Raw genomic sequence first — 12,378 nt, 5'->3', positions numbered from 1 at the left:
CCCTGTAACACCTTTCCTGCCCTCCTCTACCCAGCCAACTCCTATTGGCACAATTTGTAGCCCCCCCCCACCACCTCCAGGAAGCCTTCCCTGACTGCCTCCCATCCCAGTACCCAATATGCCCCAAAGCACTTAGCACCCTGTATGACTTCTGTGGCCTGCTGTCTCCTCCACAGGAATGCACAGGGTAGGACGTTGCCCACGTCTTCGCAGGACCCGGCCCCGTTCGTTGACTAAATGGAAGAACAGACTAAGTAAAGAAGTGAAGGCCCCTGGATGCCCATGGATAGTCAAAATCAAAGCAAAACCTTCCCTGAGCTGTGTGGGAAAGTTTCAGGCAGAAGCCCCAAGAGCTAAGTATCTAGCAGGCACTCAAATATTAATGGCAATCATTATTTTACTATCACCTTACAAAATATTATAACTTAAAGGGACCCGAGATAATTAGATCCGTTGTAAAGGGTCCGGCAATAAATATTTTCAATTTTGGGGTGCCTGGGTGGCTCAGTCATTAGGTGTCTGCCTTCAGCTCGGGTCGTGATCCCAGGGTCCTGGGATCGAGCCCCACATCGGGCTCCCTGCTCGGCGGGAGGCCTGCTTCTCCCTCTCCCACTCCCCCTGCTTGTGTTCCTGCTCTTGCCATCTCTCTCTGTGAAATAAATAAAATCTTTAAAAAAAATATTTTCAATTGTGTTGGACCTCATGGTCTCTGGGGAACCACTAAACTCTGTCCTTTTGGTACAGAAGCAGCCACTGACAGAATGGAAATGAATAAGTGTAGTGTATTCTAATAAAACTTTATTTACAAAAACAAGCAGTGGGCCGGACTTGGCCCCGAGGGCTGTAGTTTGTCAACTTTCTAGGTAGGCACCTCAGGTCAGAGATGTGGTTGACTTTTTTTTTTCCTTTCTTTTTCTTTTTTTTTTTAATTGGTTGACTTTTTTTCTTGTCTGACGCCTCCACTAGAGGGTAAACTCCAGGAAAAAGGGGACCTGGTGGCTTCTTAAATCCTGCACCCCAGCATGTAGCCAAGAAACTTCCACATGTCCCTTTTCCACAAGTAGTTCCTGAGTCCTCCAGGGTAACCCAGGCCCAGTGCCAGGTGCTAGGGCCACAGCGTGACTATGGATGTCCATGGAGGGCGTCCCTCAGCGGGTATCTGTGCAGTGATGGGATGGATGGATGACTCCCGCAGGTGGCCTCTGGAGTTGGGCAGATGTGGGCTCAAATTTCCAGTGCTGTCACATCAGGCCTGTGTGACCTTGGGGAAAGTGACTTGACTGCCTCTGCGCCTCAGTTTCCAGGAAGTGGAGTGGTCAGTAACAGATGCCCCCCTGATCCCTTTGAGGACAGAGAAAGGGTATGGGATGGTGGTCCCCGAAGCCATGCCAGTGGTGTAGATATGCTGGGACACAGATGCATACTCGCCAGTACTCACAGCAGAGGGACTTCTGCCGGCCCCGAATATCTCACTGTGGGTTATGTGGAGACCTAGGTAAGGTGGGACCCTGGGACCCACAGACAGGGAGTGTGGAGTGGGGACAAGCTCCTGATGTGTTAAAAGCCCCGAAGCTTCTAGTGACAGAACAGGTAACAGGAGGCCTCGGACAATCTTCAGTGTCCCAGAAAAGCAGAGCTGAGGGGACTCTTGAAGAGCACGGAAACGAGGGGTTAAAAATTTTTTGTTTTTAAAGCAATGCACTGCGTGTTCAAGTGACACCCACCCAGGCAGGTCCGTGGTGTGCTCAGAGCTGTGAAGACCGGTACTGGGCCAGAGGGCCCTGCGAGCCAGAAAGGTCATGCACGGGATGGTGGGGCATGGTGTGGTGGGGACTACAATGACCAGGTGGGCCTAGGGCATTTAAGGGGGATCTTCAGGCCACTCCAGTTTGGCCCAAGCTCCTGAGTTCCCAAAAGAAGTGGGAAATTGGATGATTCTCTAAAAATAATTGAATGTTGGCTCAAATGAAAATAAAACACCATGGGAACTAAACAGAAACTGTCCAGTGGGTCAAAGGCATGGGTTGGCAGCTTGTTACAGCCCAACCTGCCCATTTCACAGGAGGGGAAACCGAGTCTCAGAGACGGAAAGCACCTTGCCCAATGTCACACAGCAATTCGGAAGCCCAGCTGGGACTCAGCTACCTCCAAGCCCCTACCCAGTCCCAATTGCTCAGGAGAGTGTGGGGGAATGGGAGAGAGCCGAGGGATCAGGGTTGGGGGGTAGAAGTCTGGACTTCGCAAACCAAGAGCCCTGCTTGTTCTGTCATCCAGGTTAGAGTGTGGACAAATGGGCAGGGAAAGGGATAAACGTACATTAATAATACATAACAATTTGTAACAGTATATAACAGTATAATACAGTAATAATAACCAACACCTTCCGAGTATTTTCTATGCGTTGGGCATTAAGATAGGGTATCAGAAGGGGGAAAGATGGTAATTACGAGCGTAGACTCTGGATTCAAATCCTGTCTCTCCTACTTCCTAGCAGGGTGCCCTTGTGCAAATGACTTCAACTCTCCGTGCCTCAGCTTCTCCAATTCCTGTGGGCACTGGGAGGATCAAACAAGTTCATGTACATAGAGCGCCTAGAACACTGCCTCCCGCCTGGTGAACTCTGTCGATATCAGTTATAATTATGGCCTTCTGACAGATGGGGAAGCTGAGGCTCCCAAAGGGACACACTCAAGATTCCAACAGCCTGTCTGACCCTGAGCCGTCACATTTTGCCTTGCAACAAGGTAAGCACTTGGCCCATAGCACTTGGCCCCCCATGCCCTCTGGTCCAATCCAGGAGGTAGGTCCTAGCTGCACCTCTATTCTGCAGATGGGAAAACTGATGCAGCAGGAAGGGAGGAACATAAAACGTGTAGCCACTGAGCGGAACAACCGGATTCCGATGCAGGCAAGAGCCCTCAAGCGTGCACACTGCCACCAGGCCCACTTTCTGGCCACCAGCCTGCTTTCTGGCCACAGCAGCCTGGTCAAAAGTCTGGCTGATGCAAGAATGCACTTGGCAGGCAGGCTGGCTGCTCTGCGCTTGCCTCCCACCATCTGAGCATGCAGGATAACATGAAGCTCCTCCCCGGGACGGCAGCCCCAGCGGCTCCCCAGGGCACTGCCCTCAGCAGCCCTTCCCTGCAATTTCTGGGGCTCGGCCCACCCCATGGGCCGTTCTCAATGAATCATTCCCATGAATCCTCCTCATGCCACAACCCAGAGTGGAAAAGACCAGAGAAGGGCCAGGGGAGGACGCAGGCATCTCTGAACCTTCTCCGGAGTGGCCCCAGACCGGGTGAGTGCGTGGCTGCAGAGCGCAGAGAAGGGGCCCTGCAGATGGCAGGAACAGGTGGCGGGGAGGGAGGGGTGTGAGGCCAGGAGCTGCTGTTACCCAGACAAGTTTCTGCAGTGCCACACGGCAGATCAGAGCCATCTGGGCATACCTGGGCTTTGAAATCACTACCACCAGCCACGGCTGACCCACCTCTCTTACTACAAAGTCGCATCGATAACACGTTTTGACAGCCTTACCAATCCCAGGGTGGCACTAGATCCAAGTTCTGACTCAGTCCACACCCATTTCCCCAGCAGGATACACCGAGGCCCAGAGACTCTTGCCTAGTCTCCTGAACCGTTTCCATTTCCCCAGGCTATCCAGGAATGCCTGGTTGTAAAAGAACAAGGAAGGGAAAATATGCATAAATGAATAAAAGCAGGAGGGGCTGGTGACAGGTGCCAGAGGCCCGTCTCAATGACCCTCCCAAACAGCAGCTGTCCAGGTAGGACGAGGCTGCTCCATGGGAACCCAGAACGCATGGAAGGATGCCGGGTTCAGTTCCAGAAGCAGCAGACGACAGGCTTAAGAACATCAGGAACTGGTGACCTTCAAGAAACTTGGTTCTTCGATGAAAATGCCGTGCCCTGACCTGGGTTCTTCCCGGGCAGCTTCATCCTCACAGAAGGCAAAGAGCGTGAGGGAAGAGGTAGGGGTCCCAGGCATAGGGGTGATGCCAAGAGGAAGGAGGGGATGTCTGTGTGTCATCCCAAGGGGCACCGATGGGCCCTGTAACAGAGGCACCGAGGGCCTCTGTAACTCAGGACTGCGGGTCTCAGGTCTGGGAGTTGGGGGCGAGGGAGGGGTGGCATCGGTTGAAACAAGCAGTGGCTCCCTGAGGCTGCTCAGATGGCCCACCCCACAGGGCCACCAGGGGAGGTCACCTGCAGAATGAGCATAGATGGCCAGGGTGGGGCCATGGGCAGGACCAGACTCCCTTTCGCCGCTGAGGGACTGGCCTCTGCAGCTGGGGTGGGAAGGTCTGGCCAGTTCCTACTTTTCCCTTCTCCTATACACAGATTCCTAACAGGCACCACCAGGTCCTGGGGTAGGCACGGCAAGCCCCTGGGCTCCTCAGTGCCCCCCGTCCCGCACAGGGCCCGGTAGAATGCCCTCAGCAACTACGCCCCTGTTACAGAAGCAATGCAAGCAAACACACACACACCTCGGCAAAGCGCTGCACGGGCTTGATTTCTGGTTTCTTGATGGTCCCAGAGATGCTCTTGGTGACCCGCAGAACACTCCTCATTCTGCTAATGAGGCATTTAACTCAATGCGTATTGGAAAATAATTTATACCGAGCACATCAAAGCCAGTGATTTCAAAGATTATAACTATTCGGAGACTATATTTATTTAAGATGATCGGTACCCTCATCTGCTGCTGACGAGACCGTAAAATGGGGAAGCTGCTCTGGGAACCTGGCACTTCTTCAAAAGGTTAAACACAGAATTACCATCCGATCCAGCAACTCCACTCCCAGGGATATACCGGGGAGAACTGAAAACATACAGGCACACGCAGGCTTGTACACGAATGTTCACAGCAGCAGTATTCACAATAGCCAAAAAGCAGAAATAACACAAATGTCCACCAGCTGAGAAGTGGTTAAATAGAGTATATCCATGCAATGGAATATTATTCAGCCATTAAAAGGTAATGAAGTACAACTAATGAAACTAATACTGGATGTTAACTATACTGGAGAAAAAAAAAAAGTAATGAAATACTAGGGCACCTGGGTGGCTCAGTCAGTTAAGTGTCTGACTCAGTTTCAGTTCAGGTCGTGATCTCAGGTCCTGAGATCAAGCCCTGTGTCTGGATCCATGTTCAGCAGGGAGTTGGCTTCCCCCTCCCTCTCCCTCTGCCCCTTCACCCACTGATTCTCTCTCTCTCTCTCAAATAAATAAATAAATAAATCTTAAAAAAAACACTGTTAAAAAAAAAGTAATGAGATACTAAAAAAAAAAAAAAGTAAGGAAGAACTGCTATATACTACCACACGGATGGACCTCAGAATCATTCTAAGTGAAAGGTACCAGTAACAAAAGGCCACATTGTGTGTGACTCCATTTACACAAAATGTCCAGGATAGGCAAATCCACAGAGACAGAAAGTAGATTAGTGGTTGCCAGGGGCTGGGGAGGGAGGGATTGAGAAGTGATTGCGGATGGGTCCAGGGTTTCTTTTTGCGTGATGAAAATGTTTTAGAATTAGGTAGTGGTGCTGGTTGCACAACTCTGTGAATATCCTAAAAAGCCGCTGAACTGAACGCTTTAAAAGGGTGAATTGTAGGATATATGAATTTGATCTCAGTAAAGCTGCTATTAAGAGATTACATGAGGTTTTAAAAAATACGGTGATATAAACACACACACTGAGTAAATAATAGTACAACTGGGATTCAGTAGGGTAAATTGGTTCATGAATGACTCAACAAACCCAATTTCACAGTCATGGAAACTGAGGCTGGATGAGGAGGAATGACTCGCACAGACTACATCACTACTAAACCAGAGTGAGTCACCCCGAGATTTGCCCAACTCCAGAAGCCTGACCTAACCATCAGGCCACCCAGCTGAATGAAAGGATAGGAGATGGGGTACAGGAACAGATGTCCACAGCCCAGGATGGGAGGTTGATAAGTGAGGGAAAGGGCCAGTCACCTCTGTGGGTTTCAAAACAGGAAGCACTAAACAATGCCTGCCGAAGGCTTCTAGGATGGGGTGCTGCCTGAGGCTTCTGAAGGATGAGTAGGAGTTTGCCAGCTCCCCTCCCCAACAGCCATACATGACATATGAAGTCAGGAGGTCTGAGGGTGGGTTTCAGCTCTGCCACATCCTACCTGTGGGACCTACAAGGGCCGTGGGCACATGACCTTTCGGAGCCTCAGTTTCCCCATCTGTAAAAGGGGAAGTGGGCAAGTGATAGGCACAGTGCCTTGTAACGACTGCACTCCATTGGATGGTCCCCACCCTTCCTCCCGAGGGGATGGGCATTTGAGTGGGAAAGTCAGACCCGACTTCTGCCCCACATAATAATAACGGCTCTGCCAAGTCCGGCAACCAGGCCTGGGTGACCAAGCCCCTCTTCCCGCGCTGCCACTCCCAGTCTGTTTTATCAAGCACCTCCCGTCCAGCTCACACTGAGGGGGGGAGGCTGCCAGGCGGCGGGGTCTTCCGGCAGAATTTTGCTCCCTCCTCCCCGCTGACCCTCAAGTTCACCAGGGCTCCCCCTACCCCATGCTCTCTGCGGCCCCCTCCTCAGCCAGCGATTTCCGCCCCACAACGCCTCCACTCTGGACACGCCTCGCAACTGCACGGCGTTGCAAGTTAACTTCCACGCGCCCCCCGCGCGTCCCGGAGCCCGCCCGGGGGGTCCCCACACGCCGCGGAGGGGCCGGGGACCCCGACGGCGGTGACACGCCGCCGCCCCCACCCCCCATTCCCAATACACACACACACACACACACACACACACACACACACACACACACACACGGACGCTGAGCGCCGCCGGGGCGCGGGGTCAGAGGCGAGAAGCGCGGTCAGGGGGCCGGGGCTCTACGGCACCCCGCGGACAGCGCTCGGGGCGCCCGGCGTCTGCGGATCCTCGAACCGGCCGCGCGCGCCGCCTCCCGCCCAGCTCCCAGCCCCGGAGCCCCAGCAGCTGCGTCGGGCCCGGGAAGAAGCCGCCCGGGCTGAGGGCTCCCTGGCGTCCGAGGCCGGCTCGCAGACGCCCCCCTGCCGGCGGCCGCGGCCCGGACCCCACGCGCCACCCCAGGGCCACCTACCGTGCAGAGGCGCTGCGAGGGGACCCCGCGCGCCCAGCGACTCCCGGCTGGCCAGCCGCCCCGGCCGGGGGAGGGGGAGGAGCCCGCGCGCAGGGGCGGGGCCGCGGCGCCGTGACGTCGCGCGGGGGAGGGCCCTGGCGCGCGGCCCCGCCCACGGCCCCTCCACGCCTCCGCGGGCCGCCTCCCGACTGCGCGGAGGGGCGGGATGGCCCCGGGAGCTGACCCCGCCCCGGAAGTCCTGGTCTGAGGACTGGCTTACCCCCAGGACCGGCTGTTCACCCCTCTTCCTGTCGGGACAGGTCTATTTCAGAGAAGTTCTCTCCTGTCTGTAATCAGCGAAGTGGAAATGGTCGCCGAGAAGTGGTGTAAGAGAAGAAGACTACACCCTGAACAGAGTGCTACTGTGTGTGTAACACGAGGAAAACAGAGGGAGGGGCTATCATACAGATTCATAGACAGGGGGGTTCTCAAGAAGGGGGCGATTTTGCCCTGCTCCCCCAGCCCCACCCCAAGGACATTTGACGATATCTGAAGACATTTTTTGTTGTCACAGCTGGGGTGCAGGGGTGTCCTCCTGGTGTCTAGGGGCTAGAGACCTGAGATGCTGCTAAACATCGTGCAATAACACAGGGCAGCCCCTTCCGCACCCATCCACCCCCAGCCTAAAATGTCAGTTGTGCTGAGGTTGAGAAACCCTGACATACGTGAGTAAAATAAAACTCCAGGCTGGTAGGTCTCAAGATATTTAACCTCTCTGTGCCTCTGTTTCTTTATCTGTAAAATGAGTATATAATAGATCTATCTATGCATTGTATGCATATGCATTGAAGGAAGGGGAAGGAAGGGATGCAGGCTACTTTTCATTGTGAAAAGTTTTGCGTTTTTTTTAAATAAACTTCTGTAATAGTTGCAACCATAACAGCAAACACAGACACTAAGTGCGAAGCATTTATCTAAACACTTCACCTATATTTACATACTTAAACTATAAATAGCCTGTGTGATAGCTCTATTATCATCCCCATCTCACAGATAAGAAAACCAAGGCATACAGATATTAAGTAATTTGCCCATGGCTAGCCATGCATTCATTCATAGCTCTTCATTAATGCATTCGTGGGTCCAGTAAATACTGCCTCCCTGGTAGAAAGTGTTGGAACTGACAATATGCAATCCTGTCTCCATGAAACTGGCTGTTATTGAAAAAAGTATCATATAGTGTTTGTTCTACATATATTAGAGGCTTTGTATGACTAACTGCATAGTAACTGTTGGGTGTTTATTTTTTAAGATTTTATTTATTTATTGAGAGAGAGAGAGAGAGAGAGAGAGCACTAGCGAGCATGAGTGGGGGGAGGGGCAGAGGAAGAGGGAGAAGCAGACTCCCTGCTGAGCAGGGAGCCAGACACTTGATCAGGCTTGATCTCAGGACCTTGAGATCATGACCTGAGCCGAAGGCAGATGCTTAACCAACTGAGGCACCCAGGCACCCCTCTGCTGGCTGATTTCTAATGCCCCTTTGTGGGTGGAGAAATGGAGATCAAGGGAAGAGATCTGAATAGTGACCATTTGTTTAATAACAACTAGCTAGCAACAGCATCTCCTGAGCGCCTTGTGTCAGGCACTGGGGTTCAGCAGGTGACAGGAAGACAAGGCCCCTGCATCCAAGGGGGAAACCAGACCCTTCAACAAGCATTCACGGAAAAGTGGGCACCTCTAATTGGGGAGGAGGAAACAGGGCGAATTAACCTGGACCAGGCAGGGAGGGCAGGAGTGTTCACACTAAGGCCTGAAGTGTGGAAGGGTGTGCAAGTCACAGAGACCAGCAGGTGCAAAGGTCCAGCAGGAAGCACTTTTCAGATGCAGACTTTCGAGAAGTGCAGTGGACAGGATGTGGGGAGAGGGGAAAATATTAGGAGGTCAGAGGGGTCTGCAGGGGCTGGATGCTGCAGGCGACCGTGGAAAGGAGTCAGGACTTTATCTTGCAGCAAAGGTGTTCCTCTGGGGAAGGACATGGTTAGTTTTGCCTTCTGCAAAGATCCTCTGGCAGCTCCGTGGAGCAGGACAGGCAGGGAAGCTGCTTTGGAGGCTGTTGAAGTACTCCAGGGGAGTTGGCCAACCCAGGGCAGGCCCAGAGACATGGAGGGAGTGTTCAGGTTCCATCTGGAAGACAGAATTAGCAGATCTCCATTGTGGGGCTAAAGAAAGGGACCAGATGATCTGGTTTCTAGGTTGGACCTTCTCCTATCAGCCCTCTGATTCGGCAAACCCCTTCAAGTCTCAAGCTAGCTCTCCCCTCCTCGAGGAAGCCTACCTGCCCCCCAGGAGATCCTCACATGGTGGACACTGGCCCATGCCACCCAGGAATGTGATGTGACTTTGAAAGCCGGTGAAGGCTCTCATCCTGTCTGGTCCTCTAATCTGTGAACAGCCGGGTGGGGGCCTCTTCTGTCTTCTCCCCCAGCCTGCTTCCCCAGCACTCAGGAGGCCCTCAGCCAATCTTTGTCAGAAGCAGGAAGAATAAATGTGGCATAAAACACAGTGATTCCAAAACTCTTTCCAGCTCTGACGTTGAAGAAGATGATGCTAATGATGATTCAGGGACTTGCTGTGCTTTAGGCTCCTTACATGTATTATATTCAAGTTGCTGTGCTTTAGGCTCCTTACATGTATTATATTCAATCCTCTCAACAACCTCATTACTCCCATTTTACAGATGAGGAAATGGAGGCTTCATCAGGTTATTTGTCTTGACCACAGGCAACAGCTTGTAAATGTCAGAGCTTAGATGCCGACTCAGGACAGTAGTGGGAGGAGGTGGCCTTGCAGGGGACAGGAAGGAAGCTAGGATAGAGGGGCAAGTTCTTTTCTCCCACTGGAAGGATGTGCACCCCTCCTGGCTGGGTGCCCAAGCTTCACAAAGCAGTCTGATATTACATAGCTGATCCAGATGCCTGGCTGTCATGACAACGAGGCTCTAAAGAGATTCTCACCTCTCTAGAAGCTCCGCGGGACATCCTGGCACAATGCCCCTTTGCCAAAACTCGGTTGCTATGTGTCCCTCAGCATCTGGCGCTGGCCACCTCTGGGTAGTCCTTCCACCTGCAGCCCCCCTCCTCCAGCACACACTGCAGACTTGGTATCCGTGCCCTGTTGCCCTAAAGATGGTAGTTTGCCTCCTGTTGCGGTGGACGGGAGAGGACATTCCATAACCAAGGTGCTTTGTCTCCCCAAAGGCCTGTGACTCCGAGATTCATGAGCTGGGATCTAATGTTGAAACATGATGACATCCCAGCTAGCACCACATTTGGAAGCCAGCATTTAGGGCAAAGCTCCTGCAGAGTCAGAACCAGCTGAGAGAAGCCCCCAAGAAAGCTGTGGGCACCGTAGCCACCGTGGACCTTCTCCTATCAGCCCTCCGACTCGGCTTGGAGAGTCGCCTCCAGCAAGGTGCCCATCAGCATGACCGCTGTTGAGCAACCTGAGACAGTCAAAAACTTAGAGTTTCAGTCTCGAGGTGAAACATGTGACTTATCGTCAAGCTCTGAAATTCTGTTCCTTGTGGTGAGAAGCTCACATCTCGTTGGAAGTAGGACCCACGACAGAAGAAACAGCTCTTACATTCTACTCCCTCCCTCCTGGCCTTTTTCCATGCTCTGGTCTTGGACTTGCTTGTATATTGTATTTATACTGGGTTTTGATACATGTTGTGTTTATTCATAAATTTGTTAACAAAAGCTTAATAGGGGCCCCCCGGGGTGGCTCGGTCGGTTAAGCATCTCTCTTCGGCTCAGGTCGTGATCCTGGGGTCCTGAGATGGAGTCCCGAGCTGGGCTCCCTGCTCAGTGGGGAGTCTTCTCTCTCTCCCTCTGCCCCCCTCCTCCCCACCCCTTCTCCCACCCCAACCCCACTCATGCTCTCTCTCTCTCAAATAAATAAGAATCCTTTTTTATTTTTTTAAAGATTTATTTATTATTTATTTTGAGAGAGCGAGAATGAGAGAGAGAGAGAGAGAGAGAGAGCGCACACGAGAGGGGGGAGGGGCAGAGGGAGAAGCAGACTCCCCGCCGAGCGGGGAGCCCGATGCGGGACTCGATCCCGGGACTCCAGGATCATGACCTGAGCCGAAGGCAGTCGCTTAACCAACTGAGCCACCCAGGCACCCAAGAATCCTTTTCTAAAAAAAGCTAAATAAATGTATGGCTACAACAACAAATCAAATATAAAATAATTACTTTGTTATTTTCATATTTTCATCCCAGTCCTTGGTCTTACCAAGTGTCTGTCTCGTGTTTTAGCACTGCTGACCTTCACCTTGTTTTCAAAAAACACGCATGAGAAAATGAGGGCACTGACACCTTTCTTTGAGTTAGAGCAATCTGGAGAATCTAGATTATGAATGCACGTAAGTTTTACCACTCACTGAGCCAGTGGATTTCTGTTCTGTTTGCCTTTTATAGGACTCCCAAGACAGATACCCTGAACAAAACAGAACAAAACACCTGTTATGTCCAAAATAGTTCTTCCGAGAAGTATGAAAAGCAAATTCTAAGTGATCAGAAAGCAGTTGTGTTATATTTGAATGGAGAGTGTTTCTCTTTCCCTTTCTCTTTCTCATCAAACCATGTGGCTTGTGGTCTGTGAGGCCTTAGAGTTGATTTCGTGTGGCCCATGTGACTGGAAGGCTTGACTCCACCATAGTAGAATTTTAGAGCTGCACCCACGGACTTTAGGAGTTGAGGATGGGCCTCTATGTAGCTTGACTTGGGAGTCAGAGAATCAGGGAAGCATAGAGATGAATTGCAGAATCTTGGAGCACCATGGAAGTTGGGAACCACGGGATCCCAAGGTTGGACAGAATCTTGGGGCTGGTTGGACACTCGAGCTGCCTTTGTAGAGACTGGAAGAACAAGTCCCAGGGGACGGACGCCATTTGCCCAACACTTTGCAGCTTCTAACTCTAAGGCGGGGCAAACCCTGGCATCTACAGATTCTTGCCTGGGGATCCCGTCTTCTAACGCAAGAGGCTGGCCGTACTGGTGGGTAGGGACAGGGAGAACAAGAGCAGAAGAGAGAGGGAGGCTGAATGCCGCAGAATGCAAGACCTTCTGAGTCAGGTGGTGCTTCAGCTTTGAAGCTCAGCAAAACCACAGAGTGGGGTGTCATGAGGCCCCACCTTTCTTTCCAGCTTCATCCCCTGCCACTTTCGGCAACTTCTTCCCACCCCCAGCCCCCATCCCCCACTTCT

General features: G+C 52.2%; 1 protein-coding gene across 2 annotated transcripts in view; it reads right to left on the bottom strand.

Moving 5' to 3' along the window:
• Window positions 1–7,201, bottom strand: part of TPST2 (tyrosylprotein sulfotransferase 2) — a 47,467-nt gene extending 40,266 nt beyond the window's left edge. For both annotated transcript variants that reach the window (XM_028124594.2, XM_088019666.1), the window contains exon 1: window positions 7,131–7,201. The gene's annotated coding sequence lies outside the window, so the exon portion shown is untranslated. The remainder of the gene's footprint in view (window positions 1–7,130) is intronic.
• Window positions 7,202–12,378: the final 5,177 nt, after the last annotated feature.

The sequence above is a fragment of the Eumetopias jubatus genome, unplaced genomic scaffold, assembly GCF_037043125.1.
Source record: "Eumetopias jubatus isolate StellerSeaLion01/CBP00866 unplaced genomic scaffold, mEumJub1_p1.0 scaffold_16, whole genome shotgun sequence".
Classification (NCBI taxonomy): Eukaryota; Metazoa; Chordata; class Mammalia; order Carnivora; family Otariidae; genus Eumetopias; species Eumetopias jubatus.
The sequence above is the reverse complement of the archived record's forward strand: the minus strand, read 5'-3'. Positions and strand labels throughout refer to the sequence as shown.